The sequence below is a fragment of the Colias eurytheme genome, chromosome 27, assembly GCF_061535395.1.
Source record: "Colias eurytheme isolate Ceu_HAF_F1 chromosome 27, ilColEury1 Martin Lab GWU primary, whole genome shotgun sequence".
In the NCBI taxonomy this organism is placed as follows: domain Eukaryota; kingdom Metazoa; phylum Arthropoda; class Insecta; order Lepidoptera; family Pieridae; genus Colias; species Colias eurytheme.
Genome location: NC_143006.1, coordinates 7,032,052 through 7,058,202, shown reverse-complemented (window position 1 = coordinate 7,058,202; position 26,151 = coordinate 7,032,052). Strand labels below are relative to the sequence as shown.

The window sequence follows — 26,151 nt, the reverse complement described above, 5'->3', positions numbered from 1 at the left end:
CGAGCGTACTTCTAATTACTCGAAGATCTAGAGAGCTGGAATGGAGCTTATTATCATAGTATCTACGTGTGACCTAAATTATCTGTTAAATGTAAACTTAACAGATAATTTAGGTATGAACACGTAACGTTAATTTTGTCATTTGTTATGATTACTACAAGGTAATATGGGTTTTGGTTTTACTTATAAAGGTGGCTGTCCATCTTACACTTACTCTTAATAAATAGATACTTAATAATCTAAATTGCGGGAATGCAGTGTTGAAAAATTGTCCTGCGCTACATTTGCTTGCAATATAACGCATTAATTTCGTTACATTATAAAATATCTAAGTGAAAAATTAAAAAAGAAACCTAAAAAAACACCTTCGAAGTGAAAATTGTAAATGTCATTCGATTGAATGTTGCGCGCTGATTGGTTTACTCTAATTGGTAGAATTTTGAGGTTAATTTTTAAGAGGTTTTTTCTCTTATCTTTAATAATTTTTATAGTCAAACTAATTATTTTCTGCTTACCTATATAAAAATATAAAAACGATTTGCGGTGCTTATAAATTATGACGTTTTTATGAAATGCAGTTTCTTTAGTACTTTTTACATGCACTATCCAGTCTTCCTACATCCAGACAGACTATAAAACTTGAAGTTATATAGCATTTTAACTCAACACCAATCTGTTTTTAATTAAAACAAACGTCATCAAATGGAAACTTCTGGAGTGGACTGCTGTTTAGGATTTGCAGAGTAATTTGAAAGATTAATAAGGGCTGATTTTTTTAATCCTTGGTTAATACTTATTCGTCGAATAATGTATTCTTTGCCCGTATTTGACAGTTTACAGGTGACATTTTAATATTATCGTGTAATACTTTATTGGGCGGATAAGTTTTAACCATGGATTGAAAAAACGGCCCTAAAAATTGTTCCGTTCCACTGTCAAATAAATGGTTTTTGTTCGGAATAATATGGGATGTATGTATTAGCTGATTCCGCAAATGTAGCGTGTTGTGAATTTATACGATGAATTTTAATTTTATAGTTATTATGATGCGATGGTATTCCAAATGTGATGGGTCATTCGTCATAGTCATAGACTCATCTTTCAGATGGGTGCATTGCATATATGTACCTTATTACTTAAATTTTTTATTTTAATGTTTCATTTCGTTGATTCTGTATTTTGTTTGTTGTTTGTAAGTAGTAGGTAAAGCATTATTAATAATTTCAACTTGCTTAAAACAACAAAAGCTATGAAAAAGTTAAAAAAGGCTTATCTTTATCACTCTAGCGAATGATATAACATCTATATTTAGATACTAGCGGTCCGCCCCGGCTTCGCCCGTGGTACATGTTTACGTTTTATCTACATAAGGACCATCCTCGTACTTCAAGGAATATAATAAAAAAAGAATTATCGAAATCGGTTCAGCCGTTCTCGAGTTATGCGCTTACCAACACATTTTGCGATTTATTTTTATATATAAGAAGATTACAAGGATTTTAGATATTACAAGGAGGATAATTTAGAGGCAATTAATTGCCAAAATTATAAGCAGTTTATCTTTGAAATTCTACGAATTCCGTTATTATAACATCTTCATTGCCATGTTTAACCTGTTTCCAATAGTTTATAGAAAACGTGAACGTGAATAATGAATAAATTGCTGTCTCTTATTATTATTGGCTCAGTAGTTTCCAAGATTTCAAAGACATACAACAATACTTATATTATAAATGCGAAAGTAACTCTATCTGTATGTCTGTCTCTTCTTCACGCCGTTAAAACTGAACCCATTTGGATGAAATTTGGTACAGAGTTAGCTAAAGACCTGAGAAAAGATACAGTATTGGTTTTTTTCCTGGAAATCTCACGAAAACGATAACTATGTAGGGTTTTCTAAGACTCCGCGGGCGAAGCTGCGGGTGAATAGCTCTAGTAAGAAATAAATTTATTAGATAACTATTTTTATGTTTTAGTTTTTACAAAAAAGAGAATGTCATTTTACTAACAGCTATTTCGTTTAATTGCGGAATACTGTTTTTATTAAAAGGGTCGAATTTTATTGAAAAAATATCGATACACGAAAACGAAGGTAATTGGCGGCCCACTGAAATAATTTTAAAAAGCAGTTCCAATTTTAAAAAATTGGAACACCGTTTTAAAATATATTCTGTTTTCATTATTGACATTTTTGTTATTTCGCGGCAAGTTTAAAATTCGAACGCATTTTGAATAATTTAACTCGGAATCATTCGATGTGTTTTTAAATGCAGCTGTAATTAAGGAAAAAATTACGTTCTTTTTTTAAATATAAAATCCGTATTTACGAAAGATTGTATAATTCGATTTGTATTTATAAGTTAAACTGAAAAGTAAATAAAGGCTAACATACATAATGCTAATATTATGAACTAATTTCAATTGAAAGTTATTAGCAAATTCAACAAAAGAGATAGAAATACCTTTACCATAATATTATTTACAAGCTTAAATCCGCTACTTCGCGCCTAATTAAGCTAATTTATGAGAACTTCCAAAGCCTTGTATTCTGCGGTTTCATGTGCAAAAACTTTAATACATTATGACAAAAGATTGACTTTAGAAAATATAGTTTTCACTTACCTACATTATAGTTATAACTAAAAAGTATTACTATTTTATCCCTAAGTTATGCAATGTCCCTTAAATCTATCTCTTTACGAAATTACATGCAGATCTGTTCAGCTGCTTTCACGTGAAAGAGTAACAAAAATACATTCTCATAGACTTTAAAGTTCATAATATTAGGATTATTGCAGATAGATAAATATCATCGAAACTTTCGCATTTAGAATATTAGTTCCATTCGCTTCGAGTCATAATATTTGATATTTCAATTCAAAGCGAAGTTTGTACAAACACATAGACTGTCGCGAAACAAGGAGTTCCAATGGAAGACAAACAGTGTCTGCATACATTTAATTTGTTAAAGTCCCAAATTTGAAGTTACCTTACTAAAGGCTATGCCAGATAGAAAGCGATTTTAACGCGCATCAAAGCGCTAACACGTCCAAATGTACTACGCAGTTTTTGTCAAATACAACGCGTTATTATAGCGCGCGTCAAACGTTAAACTGGTTGCGATTTGTTTTGTTATATGCGGTTGGAGCAATAATGATATACCGTCAAACAGAGCGCCCTCGCCAACGCTCTGACGTTATATATTTTGACAAACCCAATAGCGCGTAGTACAATACATCAGAGTCATAGCGTAGCGTCAAGAAAGCGCTCTATCGAAAAACGCTATCTAGTTCTATCTAACGAAGCCATAATATAAATTTAACTTATAAACGGTTTGTCGTAGATGCACAGTATACATAATAGTAGCTAAACGCTACAGAACGGACACTCTCCGCCTCCCGCCAAAATTAAACACTTACCTCACCCCGCGCGATCGTGATTAAAATGGGCCACATTTTTCTGCAAGGACGATACGCAACGAAGATTGACAACATTAATCAAATTGACTTAAAGTAATTTTATTATTTTGGATTTGTAATTATCGTTTTTCGTAGAAAATGGTTAGATATTGTGCTGTTTACGGATGTATTTCATCAGAAAAACGCGAATTTTTTTTACGCTAGTCACAAATGTGCCAACCATAAAGCGTTTACACACACATTTGCAGTCTCTACAGTGTGACTGTCAAAACGATAATTTTGTATGGAGTGTCCGGGGTGTGGTAGATGTATCTACGAGTATGGGTAATGTTTTCTTATGGAATTCATTGAATACAAAGTTAAATACACAATATTGGAGCACAACATTTATATGGAAATTTTGGAAATAAACACGGGAAATACTAACATTCAAAATATTTGTACTTAGTAAATTAGTATTAGAACCAGATATAAACAATAGCTAATTTTTTATACCTATATGTATTTAACTACAAAAACCAACGTGTTTATAATACTAGCTGTGCCCCGTGGGCCGTGGTTTTACCCGCATCACTCCGTTCCTGTTGGTCTTAAGGTACTGATATTTATAGCCTATAGAATTCCTCAATAAATGAGCTATCTAACTTCGAAAAAATTTTCAAATCGGACTGAGATTCGGACGTTCCTGAGATTAGCATGTTCAAACAAACAAACAAATTCTTCAGCTTTATAATATTAGCATAGATTTCTGTATATATTTTCAAAACAAGAATTTATTTCTCTTTCACTATAAAATATTGAAGCCATATCAATTTCTCAATACGCAGAAATCTATCCAATAATAAACAGATAACTAGGTCAATATCACGACTTCATTACATGTCGAATATTCTAATATATAAAATTTTCGTGTCATGCTGCTTTTTACTTAACTCATCCGAAACAACTGTACCCATTTTCATGAAATTTGTGTGCATAATTATTGTTGTCTAAGAAATCCCTGATAATTCTAATAATATAATGTAAATCTAGAATTACTACACAGAAACTCACCGTTTACATGAAAAAAATCTTCTAAGTACTACACTATACCTCCATACAATATTACTTACAGCCAGGCGCTCCCTAATTCACCAAATGAACTGGGCGATACTAATTTTTCTCGACACATAATTCTCTCGATTACAGCCTCCAGGCTGAGATAAAGTGATTACGTCAGTATAACACGCCGACGTGAATCATTTCTAGATAAATTGCAAGGATCCGACCACTACGCGTTTTTATGGTAGGGGTTTTAGTAATCATTTTGATATGTACTGAGGTGATAAGTGGGTAATGAAAAGACGAGTAATGTGTTGGGTAAAAGTGTAAGGAATTTGGAAGTCTATATAGAAATAGGTTTGGTATAAATAGGTTATAAATAGGTTTTGGTGGTAGAATTGGAATATTTACTACACAAATATCAATCAGCAGTGAATTCATTTTAAAGTTGTTTATTAAAACATCTTATATATAAAATTCTCGTGTCACAATGTTAGTCTACATACTCCTCCGAAACGGGTGGACCGATTCTCATGAAATTTTCTGTGCATATCGGGTAAGTCTGAGAATCGGCCAACATCTATTTTTCATATGTACCACGGGCGAAGCCGGGGCGGACCGCTAGTAATATATAAAATAGATAGAATTATAAAGGTAGTTTGTAAATATATGCATTGAAATTAATAATGTTTATAAACTAGTGTTTGAAATGAAATACCTATTTAAAACGAACAAAAATTTCACGGAAATCAACTTTCAATAACAAGAATATGCTTCGATACAGACGTACTACTTCGTGGTGCCAATCGAATGAAACTAGAAGCAACTAATGAGTATTTACAAACAAACACGTATCCAGTGAAAGAAAATAAAATCCCATTACATTTCCCACGTCCATTTTGAAAACAAGAAAAACATTGACCAATAGGAAAAAAATCTCCAAGGAACGGAACGTGGGAAGTAGTAAATATATCGCGTTACTTAGGGCTGAACGTAGCTTTGCCTTTGTCTACAAACGTGACCTAATTTAGAGGAAACAACCCTAAACCAAATCACTCGATGCACTCTCAGACTAAATTCAATCTTAACACCTTGGAATACAGTTTAATCAGGCAGTAAATACAATTTTGCAGAGTTGATTGGATACAAACCTTGAAACAGTGTAGCCATTCAAATTTCTACTTTATTGTTATTAGGGTAGACTCGAACTTATCGGCGCGAGGAAATTTTGTAAATTTTCCAAATTCCCAACTTAATTCTGTCCTGGGTTGAGGGATATTCTACCGTATTTTGTGAAGTACAGGGTCGATTTTATCGGCAATTTAAACGTTGTAAAATTGATTCGTCGAGGGCACTTGTTTTCAATCATTCGCGGAATAAAATTCGGGATTGCCTCTTGCCAATACTTCCCTGATTTGGAGACAGTGATGTAGGTCATTTTATCAGTACGTATTCCGAAATTGCTGTATCAGATTACAGTAAGAATAAACTGAAAAAATAATTTGGAAAATCCAAAAGTGCACGCCTCATAATTTTTTTTTAATAAATATTTATTAATTATTATTTTTGTTTATTTAATAACAATTAAACCACATCGAATCAGACCCTGAAAAATGAAAGGGTTCTATTCCTGAGCATACTCAAGCGTAAGAGAAAAAAAAAGACTCGATTAGTAAAGTATTTCGGTCGCTATCGTGTTAACAAGAAAAAGGATCCGCACATACAGACACACGGACGTCCAAGACAGAACTTTTTTAAACTGTTTTTTAACTAGTTTAAATAACAAAAATGACATCAAAAATATCATGAACGTTAAAAATAGTGTTTTTTCTTAATATGTGTGTGTATGTATTATCTTACAAGTGCAATGTATGATACATAAAGACATTTTAAGTTTGAAAAATCAGATGTTTTGCGCGAAGTGACAGTAGTACCCACCTCAACGCTTCGCTTATGAGGCGTGCAATAGAGGTTGCTTTGTTTCGAGAGACAAACGGTTTCCAAGGTCAGGGAGATAATGGAGGAAATTCAAATTAAATTGTTCCGAGAAATTATACGTTAGGGTTAAATTGTGTTGTTTGGGTTATGATTTTATTACAGATCGTTGTAATATAATTGTCATTAGTCTTATTATACAATTATTTCTGGTTTATGATTGTGAACCTCGGTTACATGGTGACATTGTTTTAATATAATTGAGTAATGTATTTATGAGTCAATATACGTTTCTGCTATTACTACTGGATTTGTAGTACGTATATATAATTTACCACTGACTATGTAGAGCCAGAAAACGCACATTTTGACACGATCTATCTTTGAAAGCACATCTATATACTAAAGTATTCTTCTTTTACGTGTCCCTAGAGAATTCTTAATTACATTAAAGCCAGCTGATTCATCAAACCGATAGGCTGAATGTCAGAAAGGAACTGCTAGTAAAAGAGACTGCTAATGGAAGATATTATCTGGAGAAAATTACCCAAATGAATTAAATAGCGAACCCGAATATTTGCTAATTGTGATGGACACAGGACTGGCCTGAAACATACATATATTCAAGGTATGTTGCAGATATACTAATCGATAAGCGTAGTGACGATGCCGTTACTGCGTATTTCCTTGATATTCCTGTTTTCCTGGTAATTGAGTTATCTAAAAATGTGATTAGTGAATCTTTTGGAACATCTGCTTTTGTATCATGATGATAAATTTTTTGGTATAGCATATTATTATAAGAAAAAATAATGTGTGCGTGTACTAGTGTACGCACGTAAGAAGTGAAACTTCTTTATGACCTTTTTTTTTCAAAAAATAATTTACTATATGCAACTTTACAGAAATACGTCGAATCACGCGTGGTAGGGATAAGAAAGATCACGCGTAACGAAAAAATGTTACACTAAATTTTTTTCCAACCCCGATAAAGAAGTTTCACTTCAAAAATCTATGGATTAAATAATATAATATTTGTGACTCATAATAGACATTACTACTGCATTATAAGATCCTTTTACAGTAATTATACTACTTGTACTAATACTAGACGATTCTATGTGAATATATTTATTTATTTATAACATTTTATTGCACAAACTACCTAATACAACAACTATAAATGATACAATATCCTAGACCACGTTTGTCGCTTTCCATCAGGCGAAGCGATGGTCAAATGCTTGCCTAATCCTAATATTTAAAAAAAATATATATCATAAGAAACGTATTGTTTTTACAAGAGGCGGCCTTATTGCTAGACAGAAATCTCTATTCTATCCATGCAATTAACATGAATATATAAATGTATACACAGAATGTATACAACAGTCGTCACTATTTAGATATTTTTATTATCTAATAATTTAAAGCCAAATGACATTTTCTTATGCATCTTAATGTGATACCAGCATAAAAAGTGTAATGCCACGATGCAATTCATTAGTCTATGTTAATCTGTGGTCGCTTTCTTATCTGTGCTCCCTTGGCGGGTTTTCTGCAAGATCTTATTTGATTAGTGTTTTTAAATTTGTTGCAGTGAATCTGAGATGGGATTGCTGGGAAATATTAAAATTACTTCTGGCTCAGACAGAAATACATTTCGCGGATATTGGCTTGAATATAATGTAAGGCTTGAATATAATGTTGGATATCTCTTTTTGTGTAATAAAATTTGTTTTTGAATTTTGGTTGTAGTTTTAATTATTCTTGAAATATAACTACTATATACCTTGCAATAATTATTATTTGTTATGAGGTTTGTAGTTTTTGAGTCATCTAGTTTCTAAATTCTATTTCGGCATTCTATCCTTTCATGAATTTTAAGATCAATATATTTTTAAGAATAGTTTTCCTATCCTCATTATAATCTTATATATAAAAATGAATCGCAAAATGTGTTGGTAAGCGCATAACTCGAGAACGGCTGAACCGATTTCGATAATTCTTTTTTTATTATATTCCTTGAAGTACGAGGATGGTTTTTATGTAGAGAAAACGTAAATATGTACCACGGGCGAAGCCGGGGCGGACCGCTAGTATGTGATAAATTATACCTACCGCTCGAACTATTTTGCTTAGTTTGAGGATGTATCCGAGAACATGTATTTATTCATATCTATAGCCTGATCACTAAACAATAAACATGAAGCAAATGGAAGGCATTTGCAAGTCAGGTAAAATAATAATTTCTTAATATAAACTACTTTCATGATAAGAAAATACTTACTTGAATGAACTTAGCGCATTATATTCCTTCGTTCTTACAGATTCTTGGAAGATTGGAAATATATCGAAAACATAATATTAAATATAAAGTAACTAGAAAATACGAAGGATTATAAATTAAATCATTGTGCTTTTGTGTGTCTATGAAACTTATATCCAATAATTTTTTTCATACTAGAATAAATACAAAATGATTACTTTAGTATATTAATAAAATGACTCTGTCGATCTGTTTCGCTTTCATGCTTAAATCAAAGAAACGATTTTCATAGACTTTGGTAGAGAGAAGCTTTGAATAAAATGAATTAAAACTTGTCCATATAAAAACAGACTTTAAAAGTTTAGAATAGGGGATATAAATATGTATGAAAAATGTCGCATAGACTCGGTCGCAAATCTTTTAAAGATTACGAATTCATTCATCTACAGAATCCAAATGTTTCAAATAAAGTCGTTCCCATACAGCAAATAGGGAACGTTTCCCTCATAGATAGAAACACTTAAATATTAAACTGTAATAAACCGTCAGCAGCACACGTCCGCTCGATACGGGAGCGGCAGACATATTGGCGAAACGTGCGGGGTTTTGATGCGTTTTTATCGAATGCGGGTATTCGTGGTGCGATATGGTTGAAATGAAGTGTCATTTGGGATGGGGAAATTTAAATTTGGAATACTGTTTTTTTTAGGTGATTGTATAAGGTGAAAGATAAATGAAAATGTAGAAATTAATGTTGAACTGAAGCGTTTAAGTTAATTTTTGTGTAGAAGATTAGTGTAAGTATGAATTTAGACGTCTACATGATGTAACATCGTAAAAAAATTAATTAAGTTTCAATTTTAATAAATGAAGAAAAATATAGACTAAGTGTAGTTTGAAAAAATAATATAGAACAAATAATAAATTTATCCTTATCGTTTCAGCCGTTTTAATTCACGGTTAGCTCCACCTTTCTCCTTAAGACCGTTTTTATCCCATCCCATTCCCCTCTATGGTAGGCAACACCCATAACGTATGTTATGGACGTCTATGGGCGACGCACTTTGCCATCAACATCGGCCATTGCGTCTGCTCGTTTGCCTTCCAATGCTATAAAAAAAAAAAAAAAAAAAACATTTCGCTTGATAATTATCAGTACCTAATTGTATTCTTTTTTTATTCAACGTTCAATCAAAATTACCCATCCATTCGCTAACCTCGCTTATCGACGCTTGACCACGGAAACAGGTCAACCCAGCTACCTGTTATTTCAAATTTAGCAAAACCCGTTATGTTCCTAAAAACAACGTCCAAAAATAACTTCCATTACTTACAAAAACATTGATAATGTAATCATAACCGGGTATAGGTTTCATGTTTACTTGCTATGCGAAATTATGTCATAATACAAAGAGGATAGAGCTTAATTTGTTGTGGGCGTGAATGGCAGATCAAATGACAATTTGGCTTATATGTGTGTGTGTATATCTACCGTCTTTATTTTATGGGTCCTTTTATTAGAAAATGTTTTTATTTATAGCTTCGGATAAAGATATATAAGGAAAGGAATGGTCATTATTTTAACGTGAAGTGAATTGTTTTCTATCAGATTATATAAAAAAGATGGTATTTTTTCTAATTTTTTCTATTGCAAAAGTATAGAAAATGTTGTATGTTTTACGTAAATAGTAAAGATAGCATTAATAGCTTTTTTTAATTACAAATATCTACAACTAGCTGTGCCCCGCGGTTTTAGCCGTATTGCTCCGCTTCTGTTGGACTATCTAACACCGAAATAATATTTGAAATCGGACCAGGTTCTTGAGATAAGCGCGTTCAAACAAACAAACTCTTCAGGTGTATAATATTAATATAGTATAGATTACATATATTACTTTCCCACAAAACAGTTTTAAGAGTAAAATACAATTTTAATTCAACAAAAAATGTTCATGTTACAATAACTCACAATAATTGAGGCGTATCAAGAGTTTTTATTAAAAATATATGCGAATAAATTGTGATTGCGTGGGTTTGAGTTCGACGTTTAACTGCTATAAAAATATACTTAACTAGCTGTGCTCCGCGGTTTTACCTGCACTTCTCCGCTCCTAATAATCTTAAAGTGTTGATATTATATAGCCTTCCTCAATGAATGGGCTATCTAACACCGAAACAATTTTTCAAATCGGACCAGTAGTTCCTGAGATTAACGTGTTCAAACAAACAAACTCTTGAACTTTATAATATTAGTATAGATGAGTTTTGTGTGAGAAAATCACCGTATTTGATTGACATGAAAAGTATCAAGAAATAAGTAAGGCAAATGTGACTCTACTTTAAAATTGTACTAGAAGTCCCTGCTTCACCCGTGGTACATCGGACATCATGGATCAATCCGATTTGTTCAAACGAACTTTTCAATTTGTATGTAGCGTGTATGTTACTCCTACATAATATTATTATTACATATATTACTCCACTCCTACATAATACTATGTAGGAGTGACATACACGATGTTTTCTTACAATATATCTACAGATTGCTAAATAATAAATATTTACTACTAAGGATAAAATTAAATAATTTAAATTTGTATATTACAATACTGGCTATTGCTACCTATTGCTAAGTCTAGTATGGAAGTCATCGGATAAATGATTTTTTTTATTCATTTTACCAAAAGAACCTCCAATTCAAATAAAATATGCTTAATTCAACGGTATAATTTAACAATCGTTTATTTGCTAATAAAAAAGTTGAACAAAGAGAGGCCTTATCTGCACTGTGAATAAATTGAGATCTTTCAATTTACATAAATAATTTTCATTATAATTTGGTTGTAGAATAGTTTAATTCGTCTCAAATTAATTTGTCGTTATTTCGACCCTTTGCAGACGCTTTTGTCATCAAAAAAGCTATCTGCTTTAAATCGTTAATGGAGACAGAGAGAAGCCTCACAAATACGTTTAAATAAATCAAAAGAAATGTTTTTTTTGTCAATTTTTATTGAAAAGTGGTTGAACACTGATTATTCGTAAATAACACGTGGAAGTTCGAATATATAAGCTGCGTTTTAAAGAAAAAAATATATATAAACTAGCTGTTCCCCGCGGTTTCAACCGCGTTGCTCCGCTCCTGTTGGTCTTAGCGTGATGATATATAGCCTATAGCCTATAGCTTTTCTCGATAAATGGGCTATCTAACACCGGAAAAAAAATTTCAAATCAGACCAGTAGTTCCTGAGATTAGCGCGTTCAAACGAACAAACAAACTCTTTTGCTTTATAATATTATATGATATCAATTTGTACCTATATGTAAAAATGTACCTATGTCGCGACGTCTCTGACTCTTAGACTATTTTTTTTAGTTATTCTGGGGTGAGTGGCAACATAAACGAAATCTTATCTTTATTGAAATACGTATTTTAATAAAACAATTGTGTAAATAAAATATTTTTTTGTTTATTCTTGTTGTATTCTATTTGTGTTAACAAACTTACTACGCACAACGTTATGCGAGCAAACATGTTTATAATTTTTATTATTATTTCTCTGTAAGTGATTCAAATGTAATCTTTTTGAGAAATAAATGTCTTAAACCGTAAATATGGTACATATGTCTAAAGTTAATAAAACGTGTAATTTGTGATTATTTTATCTCAGATTAAAGCTATATTTATAAGCTTAATAGTCAAGCATTTGTTTACTGCAGTAAAGTATGTAGTTAATAGTTATTAAATTATAATTAATCAGGATAAATATTTTGAAAATTATCTACTTTTTTCTACGTGCAATTTTTTGTGCCAAATTGGTTCAACGAATTAAACAAAATTTTTCACATCAATAGTTTTTCAAAAAGATCTTTGTCCAAGCTTGTTACACATACGTCATTTAGCACAGAGCAGAGAGAGCAGTACACCAAATGGTGTTTGTCCGACCACACCCATACATTTGTCGCTTTTACGATCTCTGCGGACGTTGATATACTGCTGTAACGGTGGATTTGAGCTACACTGTGGCTGTTCTGGAATGTTCGATGATCTGAGTATGAAGTCTTTGATTGTTAGTAAGTGTAGGTATTGTGGATATATTTTGTAAGATCTCTGTTAGAAAGTAAATAAGATTATTTGAAAGGATATGGTTTGTAATTGGTATAATTTTAATTTGATTTTAGATACCATAGAATATAATAATAAATAAAAGGGGAGCTTTATTTACTAAATCAGATGCAAAACATTGTCTTATTCATCTGTAAGAAGCGGTAGGTGGTCAAGAATAAAAATCAACAGAAAGTGAGCTTAATTTTAGGTTTTACAAATGCAATGTTTGTAAATCAAATTTGAAACTAAAAATGTAGAGAAATGAATTTATTTTCTGAATAAGGCTCTTAAACGGCAGTTTTTAATTAATTATGGTGTAAGATACTTTCTACGAATTCGACTAAGTATTACTTTTTACGGTCATCTATCAAGTTAGGACAATGTGTAAACATACATAAACAATATACATATATTCAGATACTTATTTTACTTCACATTTTACCTCTCCCTTTTAAAACCTTAAGTAAATGTGCCTTTCAGTTCGCTTGTAATAACATACGAAAACTTGGTGCTAATCCGGGCAATGTTTACATTACCCGGTGACAGCCTTTCAATCAGGCTCGAATAACGCATTATGACTACGCTCCTGGCTTTTAACGGAACTAAGTCTTAGTTGTGTGAAATGTCTTGGTATTATCGTCTACCTGATGTGATGTGACGTCATTTTTAATGTGTGTGTGGACGTAAAGTTGTGACATGTAATTTAGTTGCATATGTAAATCGAACCTAACAAGCGAAAGCATGTCGAATAGAGAAATAAAAGTGCTGTGAAAGAATACTCAAAACAGCTTAAAGTACATTTCGAATAATAATAGGCCCCTAAAACCAAAAAAAAGCAAATAATGTTTCTTTGTTTGACACTTATAATTAATGCCAATTAGTTGAAAGTATGGTCTGATTGTTAGAACTATCGTAAGACGAAAACGTATCAACTACATGTACCTAGTAACTATTTACTTATTTAGTAATCTGTGCACGTACTAAGGCGTCAAATAATTACATACGTGGTCTGAGCCTAACACACACGACACTTCAATAATGTCAAATAGCTTGGACTTGTTGACGTGTGACTTACAACAAAACATAACATTATCAGCCGTACAAATAAACGAGTTATAACATTTTATGCAAAGAATAAACTAAGAATAAGGAAAAATCATACAAATAAACACGAAATAAATGTAACCTAGTATAACTTCGTAATAAGTATTCATACTAATGCTATTCCGTCCTTATTACGGCTACCACCCTAGTATAAGTCTGACATAACCGAGTTATAACATATCTTTTAGTCTCTTTTAGTACATTGTGCTGTGTTTTACAAGTTTTAGAAACAATTTTCAATCTAAATTTGAGATAATAGCAATGAGAGTAATACGAGAAGTAGAAAAAGTTGAGCAAATTAATAATTCCATTACGTACCTATTGAAATGGAAAATTTTGTATGAAATGTCAAAATATACGAAATTATGAAAAACCCTTTTGATATTTATAATGATTTATTTATTTACAACATGCGCCAAACCATACGTATACATAAAACTTATTTCTAAACTTATCACAATAATATACACTTTCGTTGAAAATATAAATCTTCTAAGCCTGGAGTTGTATGTTTTGAGTACCAGTTATTTGGCAACTCTCTATCTCAAGGTGGGTTTATTTTCTGTTCTCCAGATATTGGAAAGCGTTATCTATCATTTGCTTGCATATTTAATGATATATTTAAATTATTTCCAATAAATATTTAAAAAATAAATAAACAGAACATCGTATGATGAAACTTCACAACAAATTCGACGAAGTCAAACGTCAGCAAAATGACAGCACCAAGGCTTAACCGTAGACAATTTCAATGTTTTTCATAATTTTGTGAATGAATTGCGACGTTGCCGCTTCGCGCCTATTGCATAGCGTGAGCATAGATACATCGACGTTATTCCAAATTTATTTGTAAGAAATTATGACATCCTTATTCTTTATTTATTCTTATCATATCTATGCATTGCATAAGGTTTGAATAAGCAAGTTTTTATTTGTACGGCTGTATAAATCTATACTATATCTATACTTAATATTATAAAACTGAAGAGTTTGTTTGTTTGAACGCGCTAATATCAGGAACTACTAGTTCGATTTGAAAAATTACAAAGGCGCAACTATAGACTGTTGCTCACACTTATCTGTAGAAGCTGCTTTCCGAACCGGTGCTCTTTTTAAATCAATAAATTTTGCAGTTTAAATTTAAAAAAAAAGAAACTTTAGATGCTGAACATCGATTACAATAATTTAACCAACTGAAGTAGTTCCTTCAACAAAACAACAAAACCTTGGTTTTCAATTTCTCTTTTTTCTAAAATTTATTACAAATCAATGAAGACTCAATAGTAACTATGCACCACACATACTTTGACCTAATTCCTACAAAGCATCGAATAAATGCAATTTTGTGAAAAAGCCATTTAAATCAGTTTAACTGTGAACCATTGAGCCGCTTATCTGTATTTATGAACTCCGGTACAAATATATTTTAGCCTGATTCAGATTTAACTAAATGGTCATTGGAATAGTCAATGTTTGTCTTTTATTTATTCACTAGCTCGCGGACAAATCCATGGGCACATGTATTACCTATATATACTTAATATTACAAAGCTGAAGAGTTTGTTTGAACGCGCTAATATCAGGAACTACTTTGAAAAATTATTTCGGTGTTAGATAGGCCATATAACGAGGAAGACTTATAGGCTATATATCATCTCGCTAAGACCAACAGGAGAGGAACAATGCGGGTAAAACCGCGGAGCACAGCTAGTTTAAATATATAAGTTACACGGCTAAGTTTTATCAGAATCGGTTTCGTAGTTATGAGGTGATTGAGGGCAAACATCCACACATTCATTTGATATCCATACTTTTGCATTTATAATATCAGTAATTATTTGAGCTGATGGTCCAAGGGACATTGAAGCAGAGTGTAGGTTCGAATCTATCTGGGTGACGATAAAATGTATTTACTTGCCTACTTAACAATACATTTAAATAAATAATATATAACAAAAGTATGAAATAAGTAGTTGTCGCGCTGTTTCTAACAAATACCTATATCACAGTTATAATAGATATATAAACTATTAATGACTAGCGGTCCGCCCCGGCTTCGCCCGTGGTAAATATTTCGCAATAAAAGGTAGCCTATGTTCTTTGTCAGGGTCTAAAGATTGTCTGTGCCAAATTTCATCAAAATCGGTTGAGAGGTTTAAGCGGGAAAGCGTAACAGACATACAGAGTTACTTTCGCATTTCTAATATTATATTAGTAGGGATAAAAATATTAATGGTGTATTCGAAAATAATATAACAATATATAATAATTAATTTGCAACATGCTATATTGATATTATTACAATAATTACTTGAACAATGTTTCACCAATGAATGGCATGCAAATAATAGTTAAAATTAATTTCTAAACATTAATTACAATTCATTTTATTTAACAATTTCATAATTATTATTCTGATTAAATATTATTTGCACGTAATTTCCGTTATATGGCGCAACGAAGTAATTTCGGGATAAAATTTATCAACATTGTTTCAGCAGTTTAATTTTCAAAAAAATAATGAATGTGCATTGCGTTGTATGAAAAATCTAGGCTCTTTTTTGAAAATACGGTTAACTGAGATCTATAATTTGTAACTACATTCTTGCAAATAAATATAATTTGAATTTGAATTTGAACCCTAAATTTTAAAGGTAGGTATAATATTGTACTTAATATGCACTTTTGAATCGTTATAATATTTTTGTTATAACTAGCTTTTGCCCGCAGCTTCGCCTGCGTGGAAAAGATACATTTTCATGGTACAAACTTTCGTAACCTTTTTTATCCCCTTGTTGGTGGAATTGATCAAAATCCTTGTTAATTATGTTAATTATGTTCCTTGTTAACGCGGATGCCTACGTCCTAATTAAAAAAAATGTGTGCGTGTACTAGTGTACACACGTAAGAAGTGAAACTTCTTTATGACCTTATTTTTCAAAAAATAATTTATTATATGCAACTTTACAGAAATACGTCGAATCACGCGTGGTAGGGATAAGAAAAAGATGGCGAGTAACGGAAAAATGTCATGCGTAATGAAAAAATCTCACACTAAATTTTTTTTCAACCCCGATAAAGAAGTTTCACTTCAAAAAGTAGAATTGCTTTCGTCTATGTCTACGTAGTCTACCAGCATGCCAAATTTCAGCCCGATCCGTTTAGCGGTTGGCCTGTGCGTTGATAGAACACTAAGTTGCAGTCAGTCACCTTTTATAAGTATACAATATTTAGATATATTATTATGTTCGAACGTTTCCAAAGTGATGATTTGAAACTTAAATCTATATATATAAAACTCAAAGGTGACTCATATAGTGATCTATCAACGCACAGCCCAAACCACTGGACGTATCGGGCTGAAATTTGGCATGCAGGTAGATGTAAGGACACGTAGGCATCCGCTAAGAAAGGATTTCCCGAAATTCTTGCGGGAACGGGGAAAAACGGGGATGCACGTACAAAGTCGTGGGCGGAAGCTAGTTTAATAAATAGTTTAATATGATGAATATTAGAAAGGAACGTTACTATTAAAGTCGTTTTTCTTTCCGTTTCTAGAACAGACGAAATAATTTAAAGTATATTTAAGATTCAATTCGAGATAGTCTCAAGAAAATACAAACACCTATGGGAACAATTTTGCCAGTTACGTAACATTATTTTTGTAAAATGAATTCTATTTCTTAAGCAAGAAAGTTTTAAGTTCAATGGCAGAAGAATTTTCACACACGTGCACGTTAATTTATGCTCTAACACAATGCAATAAGAATTATAATTACGAAACACGGGAAATCGGAACAAAAAATTTTGCATGTGTAAGTGAGAAATCTCGATTATTGATTTTGAATTCTATTGTTAGGGAATACGATTGGTTTTAGTTTAGTATAATTTTGTATGGCAGTCTGTAGCAAGCGTCGTGGGAAATTTTCCCACAATTGTTTTTCCCTGTGACCTTTGCTTGGAGTTTAACGAACCTAATGTCTTTGAAATTGAAGTATTATAAAAACTTCTGGGTTAATCTATGTTCTTATTTAATACTTGCTTAGTTCTCAGTTACGTGGGTAACCTAAATTAACTATTTTTATGAAATTAACCTATTTACCTATGAATTACATATCTATGTATATTATGATCACTATATATCTATATACAAATTATATCTAGTTCTATCAAAATTGGTTTTGTTATTCGCAGATTAATCGGAATCAAACATTTGAATAATTATTTTTGTATCTAGAGAAAGAAATTTGAAAAACTTAGTTAAAATTAAGTTATTACATTACATCTAAAATAATATTTTAAATTAAACCTGAATGTAAATAAAACCTCTTTCATATTTACTTCTATTCATTTATGCCATATTTTAAAGCCTTATAACAATGCGCATATTTTATTCTCCTTGCAGTAGGTATGCACATAAAATATAATATCATATATTTTTTAAAAGTTATTCACTATAATATATTTAAATAAAAAAAGCTTTATTTCTGTGTTAATAATCCCTATGCGTTTACAATGAAATAATTAAAGTATTTATGGAAAACTTAGTTTAGTCATGTAAAAGGGAAATCGTGAAATAATCAGCATGTTTATGACGTTTCCATAGAAAATATAACACTTTAGAGATATATTAAAACCAGCTGTGCCGCATGTTCCACCTTGGACAAAGCCGCGGGCAAAAGCAAGTATTTCTATTGCCTATGTGTTCTTCTGATACATAAAATACATCACTGCTAAGTATCATCAAAATCCGTTCTATGGTTTATGCGTGATAGAGCAACAAACATACACCATGCATCTGTATATCCTAACAAGCTTACACGTTTATATTAGTAAGATTAGAGTGAAGTCCCATGTCCCCTAGTGGGGTAAGGGGCAGATGCATTATACATCTGTTTCACTGATCGATTTTCTTTAGAGACAAGTAGGTGATCAGCCTTCTGTGTCCTGCCAGACCGAGACATTTTTTTTTCTTCTTCTTCACCAGGAATCGAACCCAGGACCCCCCAGTGTTACGCTCACGCGTCAACCACTGTACCAAGGAGGCGGTCAGTAAGATAAGACATCATATTAATATTAAATTATTATACGGCGGACTATACATTCTCGATTCCAGCACTCAAAGTCCAAGAGAGTCAATTATCTACTTGACTACAACTGTTACAACAACAAAAACAAAACGCTATTTGAAACCATTCAAATATAGTATTTGTAGTAATATTTGATAGTTCCTAACTATATCCTCAGTAGTAATACAAAATACTTCTAACAAAAGTTCATTGTATTCTCTAAAGACCATTCTCTACGGCTTCATTTACTTTAAGCTTTATTAGGTGACGTCATTGAACATCAATAATATAATATTCTCGTTATCTTGGGCTTTCAGAAACGCTCATTTGCTTGTCGCTAGCAGATTATGGTGCAAGGCATAAGCTTAAATATTTATCAAATCGAATTATCCTCAAACAATTAGAAAAAGTATAAGTCCACCACGGCTTCACTCATCTATACTTATATTATAAAGCTGAAAAGTGTGTTTGTTTGAACGCGCTAATCTCGCGAACTACTGGTCCGATTTGAAAAAAATATTTTTTTTTGTTAGATAGCCCATAGGCTATAATATATTTATCATCCCACTAAGACCAACAGGAGCGGAGCACTGCGGGTAAAACCGTAGAGCACAGCTAGTCGTACATATTTATCCTATAGCATTCAGGGATCATTTACATAATATAAAACGGTGAAAGGATTTTTAAAATCCTTAATGCACGCATAAAGACGAGTAATTGCCATAAATTAGCTCTACGTTTCTTATTACTTTAAAACTATTTATTAGTGTTAGATTTAGGGCTTGCATATTTTATATAGAATGCAATTAATAATATGTCGATAAGTGTATTAAGTTTTAACAAAGTTAACAAAAATAATATTATCTAACTTATAAAATAAAATAAACCCGCTCCCGCTACCGCTCATACGTTACACCACACAAAACAATCGGAGGGATTCGGTAAAACTCATTGATTCGTTTGAACTCGTTTGAAAACAAAATGTGGTTCCAGTATTAGATTTTCCATTATTTGTGTAACTTCGTTTGTTCTTATTTATTCCGTTATTAGGGAAATTCGTGGTTGAGGAATGAATATTATATTACTAGTTTGTGCCCGCGACTTTTTTTATACTTATTTTAGTAATAAGTAGGAAAAGTTGACAGAATCGATTATTTTCAACAGATTTAAAAAAAAAAGAGGAAATTCTCCATTATTTTTTTTTTGTACCTAAGTATTTGTTATTAAATCTTATAAATTTCGACTGGTAGGACCGATTTTGATGATCCTTTTTGTTAAAGTTCCATACGATCCGTCTCATTTAAACTTCAATTTATTAACTACAAGTGAAATGTACTTATATCTAGTCGTTTCAGAGTTTTGTACAAAACGATAGATCGAAAAGAATATACGTTGGTAAATGTTAAAAATACGTTATGACGATTCAAAAGTGCTAGAAGAAGTCTAATTGATTAAATAAATGATTGAGTTTCTAGCACGATTTGACGATACAGACATAATTACCGCGTATTGTTTTAACATCATCAATTTTAACGATTTTCTTTACAATATTAGTTACTTTAGCTTAGCTTTCCGCCCGCGGCTTCGCCCGCTTTGTCTAAAACATAATACATTATATACTAAAACCTTCCTCTTAAATCACTCTATCTATTAGAAAAAACCGCATCAAAATCCTTTGCGTAGTTTTAAAGATTTAAGCATACATAGGTACATAGGGACAGAGAAAGCGACTTTGTTTTATACTATGTAGTGATGTAGTGATGTTAGTATCGATAGATAATATCTACCAATAGTATTATCTCATAAACTTCTTGCTAGTATTGTATTGTAATTAACTGAGGCTATGGCCACAAGTGGTGACAGTTCATTAACCTGAGATCTGTTGTGATAAGCCAATCTATTGTTGGTTAAGTGGTTAGCATGTTTGAGAGGTCCCAGGTTCGAACACGCGAAAAAAAATATATATAATTTTATAGTTTAAAGGTATAGTAGTTTAAATCTTTTCGTTTTAGTTTAACCGCACCTTTGTGGTACATTTTTTTTTTTCAGTAGATATATTTTACGAATTTACGAGTATATTTTTTGTATATTTATCAAAAAAAACATTATCTGAAGCATTACTGGTTCAAACGGAAAAGTCTGTTTTAGTGAGAAATACATTATGATAAAAATTATAGTTTATGGATTTCGAAATATTATGTTTAAATGGTTTCATATTTAAATATTCTGTTTGACTTTTATTCCTATAGATTTTGAATAAAAATATTGAAATTCGCATGAAATTAATTATAACACAGGCTTTTATACTGAATTTCCAAAAAGAAATAAAAATATTAATATTTTGAATTTAAGAATAATTCAATTTTTATAACGAAATTTATATTTATTTAACGATTTCCATAAACTTCGGGATATGTTTAAAGCCAACAATTTGTTTTAATGAAATAAGTAACTTTAATAGTTTTTATAAAAAACTATTTCTACATGTTTGTTTATTTTCACAATAAACTCGTTTATCTTAATAATTTATTCAAATTTAAATCTCTTACGAAATATTATAGATTATAGTTTAAATATTAAATATACGAAACACGTTAATTTAAAACGATACAAAGGTTTACCATTTTGGCGATTCCCTGAAATGCTAGCTCATTATGATTTTCCGTTGATGTTAACAATAAATTTAGATTTCAATGCAAAAGTGAATTAAGGACCTGATATTAAATATTATTATGTTATAAGTTTATACGATAATAAAGTAAAATATTACATTATAATTTATAGCATTTGAGATTTTACTTTAGAATTAACCAATATGAAATCATAATTTAAATAAATTGTGTTTGTCGATTGTTTACGAAAACGACAGATTTCTTTTTAATGGGTCATTTACTGGCTGATAAACTTATAGCTAATACATTAGTTTATACGTATATCAATCAATAAAACGTAAAAAAACAATAAAATCCACAAAAAATACTATCAAGCATGCACTTTAGTGCGGACAACGAAACATACAGTTTCATAATATTATCTACATTACATCATAGTCTACTGTTAATCCTCTTTCTCACACATACATCAGACAAATTCAAATTACAATACAAGAAACACATCCAAAACATAAGCAATTGTTAGCCAAACCCTAAGCCCAGTAGAGCCCTTCGTCTTTGCTCCCATCTGACAGTCTAATCCGAAGCAAGCCACTGAGGTACTCCTGTTATTTATATGTTTGATTTGAAACTACCCGCTTGAATAGTTTGTTGTATTGTACATGCAAATTGTGAAATGGATCGTACAGATATTTTAAAGATAAAAATTTAGACTTTTTGGTTTTGATGCCTCAACAGTAAACCGTACTTTACCGATTTCCATTCAAGCCATATTATTTTCATAAGTTACATGCTGTTGGTTAAGTAGGTAAAGGTAAATTTGTACTAACGGTTTAAAAACAAGATTTTTCCAAGATTTTGTTCGTTTAAACGTAATATTTTACATAGCACAGGCAACTATCGTAATGTCTGCTTTACACTAGATAACAAAAATTTACGGGATATTCCCACCACAATCACTATACGCTATTCGTAGTTTGTTTACCTATATCTTAAATTAATATTTCACATTGCTTTGAAAAATATAAAAGCGGTGTCTAATTTTTATTAATATATATGTCAACTTTTTGCAAAAACGGCCGTTCGAATTTAAAAGAAATTCAAATCAAAAATTATAACACAATTTCTGTAAACATAATATAAAATGTAAAAACTACTAAAGTACACTTGAATAAATAATTTACTCATAAGATATGAATCTACGATAAAACTAATTACGGAAGATAAACAATAAAGCAAATTAATTACAGACAAGGGTTACACACCTCACATACATATTTTTATTTATTTTAAATGTTATTTATTAACCAGAGAAGCATTTAAATAAATTATTACCTATCTAGCCAACAAGCATTAACGTCAAACGCATACGAACACCGTTGTCAAGTACTTTACTTTTAATTTGAAAACTTTTCATATGAGTGTTAGAAATGGGATTAAATTCTAATTAATGTTTTTATTCATTTCATGGAAAAATGTGTATGTTTGTCTTGTTTCGTAACTAATACAACTAACTACTAACTAATACAAACGTAGGAACTATATATAGACTACAGGCCCATGTTGAAAAAATTATGGGTCATTTGACCCACCAGGTGACCTATCTAGAACGATATAAGAGCATAAAATAATAAGATTCAGCACTATGATGTCACTTGTAAGCTGTCCACCTGAGTGCAGATGAGAATTCGAAAGTACAGGTAGAGATTTTTTCCTCTTGTCTCCATGATTTTTGTACGGCGTTGCGGAATAATGGATTAAAAGCTGTTGAAATAGTATGACACAGATGCCGTACAAAATCAAATGACCAAATTTACCCCGGCAATAATTGTCGGAAAATAAAAATAAATTGCGACTTTGTGGACCACCATTTTTGTACGGCATCTGTGTTAAATAATAATCTGTTTAAATATTACTAATAACTAATAGAAATTTGGATAACATTTTCAGGTTCGTTTTTTAAGAGAATACTTAAAAAATATTTTCTCTTAGATATTCTCTACCAAGTTACATATTAGGAAAAACAATTAACAATCGGTTTACAAACTATATCATAATACTAGCGGTCGGCCCCGTCATCACCCGTGGTACCTAGTCCGGTGCATTTACATCAAACGAACATGGAGCCAGAACTAGAGCAAGAGCATTATTTCGGGATCCTTTAGTGTAAACGAAAACTCGTATTAAGTGATGTTCAGTATTAGAACATTGCATAGAATCTTTTCGAACGCACTAAGAACAACAAAAGAATGCTCTACGCCTGTTTACACTAAAAGAATTTGACATAGTCGGTTAGAATTCGCTCGTTTGATCTAAATGCACCTTAAGACTCAGGAATTACGTACATATCCGATGGTGAAAGAATGTTTGCAATTGGTTCAGTAGTTTCTGAGATTATCTTGTTCAAATAAACTTTTCAGATTTATATTATTAACATAGATTTATTATATTATATTTATCACTATTTAATCTCCTTTATTATTGTTTCAGGTACGGCCAATTTGTTAACGCGTGAGTCAAATAGAAAAAATATTCATACCTACGCTTCAATTAGAACTTAATCAAGATTAATTTGAAAAAATGGCGGCTAAAATATACGCAGCTTCTATTTCGTTTTATTTTTCAATTTTCTGTGTACTTGATCAAAATGTATAAAATTTGATGTAAGGTACTTGAAATAAACGAAAATATTAATATCACATTTTTATTTTTTATTACGTTACAACTAGGCAATAATAAAAAGTTTATAAGACTGATATGAACATTGAACAACTAGCTGTGCCCCGCCGTTTCACCCGCATTGTTCCGCTCTTGTTGGTCTTAGGGTGATGATATAATTATAGCATATAGCCTTTCTCGATAAATGAGCTATCTAACATCAAAATAATTTTTCAAATCGGACAGTAGTTCCTCAGATTAGCGCGTTCAAACAAACAAAGTCTTCATATTATAATATTAGTATGGATTAAGATCACGTAGTACTAATGCAATAAGCATTGAGTAAAAATTATAACTATTTTCAGTCACTTTTCTAATTAATTTTTCTATTCCTATAATTAGCGAAGGCGTAAGTAGTTCTTAATTAAGAAGAACAACATCATTATTTTTATTACAAAAAGAAAGTAAAAATATTACATTGTCTAATCCCACGCTGGGAATAAATAAAAGGTGGGATGCGTTTAATTCAATTATTATCCGAAATTAATGTATTATATTATATAATATAAAGTCTGGATAGTTTTTTTGTTCTTTAAAAACTGAACTGAATAAAACTATTTTAACTTTTTTTATTCATTGTTTCTTTCGATGTATTTGCCAAGCATCACAAAATAGGAAACTAGATTTTTTAGGTATCACACTGCATAGATTAAGAGCGGTAAAGAATTGAAATTACTTAATTCTGTTCATAATAAATTTTATTCTTTATTTATATTTGCCATAATTTATTAAATTGCATCCAGTAACATTTTTACACAACACAACATGCAAAAAATCTCATTATAACACTCGTAAGAAACCTGCAAAATAAAAGAGTAAAAATATAAAACGCATCTCGTCTGTAACAGCCATTAGAACTGTGGGACACTGTCAGGTGTCGTTAAGTGTGAATTTATGCCGCGGATCCGCTCCGAGCCTTATTAATGACGCGTCGAGATAAGGGGCAAGTTAAAGAATGATGTAAGGGCACTTCACACGGTTTGCGGAAACGTGGCGTTTTTTCTGACTGTTAGTAATTTTGTAGTGGAAATGATGAGTGTGGAATTTGATTTGGTGAAACTATTATTATTAAATACTTACCTGCATTAATTGGATGCATTGTGACAGAAAATAGTTATCAAGAAAAAAGTTATGATTCTAGGTATGGATAAGAATTTTAGATTTTGGGAAAGATGGAATTTGGGATAATAGCGTACTTTTATGAGATTTTATAATCTGCTCACTTGTTGTTGTATAAACATAGAACAATAAACATAGAACCTAAGAATATTCTTAAAATGCTTCATTTCGCCTATAATATAAAAAATGCGAAGTTTTCCAAGCGTCCGAAACGCGGTGAATATGAAACAGTCGTTGATTTAAGGAAATCGACAAAGAATTGTCTTAGACACCGTGTCGGAATTCTTAAACGAATGCATAATTTATTATTTAAGCAGATTTTGGGGTTCTCTAACAACCTTCGTTTATTTCCTATATTAGGGAGAGTAAATTTCAACTTTACGTAATATATTACATTATCGGTAGAAATCAAAGAATAAAACATACTTTGTTTTACTTTTATCTCTATTTTTAGTAAGATTAAACTTTTTTTTCACTTTTATTCATATATATTTTTTTCATAACATAAAACTGAAGCTATAGCGGTAAACTATTAACTTGAATGTCTAGTGTACCTAAGATTCAACAGTGACATTGCGTCACATCGAATGTGTTTGTCACTATCACTCCACGCCACGCTACGCCACGCTACGTGACGTTACACTACGCCACGCTACGCGACGTTACGCTACGCCACGTAACGCCACGCGTCAGATCGCGTGTGCCTGCCATTGTCACATCACAGCACTGCTTTTAATTATGTCATTTCACATCACGATAC

General features: G+C 31.4%; 1 protein-coding gene across 1 annotated transcript in view; it reads left to right on the top strand.

Moving 5' to 3' along the window:
* nrm (neuromusculin) overlaps nt 1–26,151 on the top strand; it is a 385,531-nt gene that overhangs the window by 63,306 nt on the left and 296,074 nt on the right. The gene's annotated exons all lie outside the window — the stretch shown is intronic.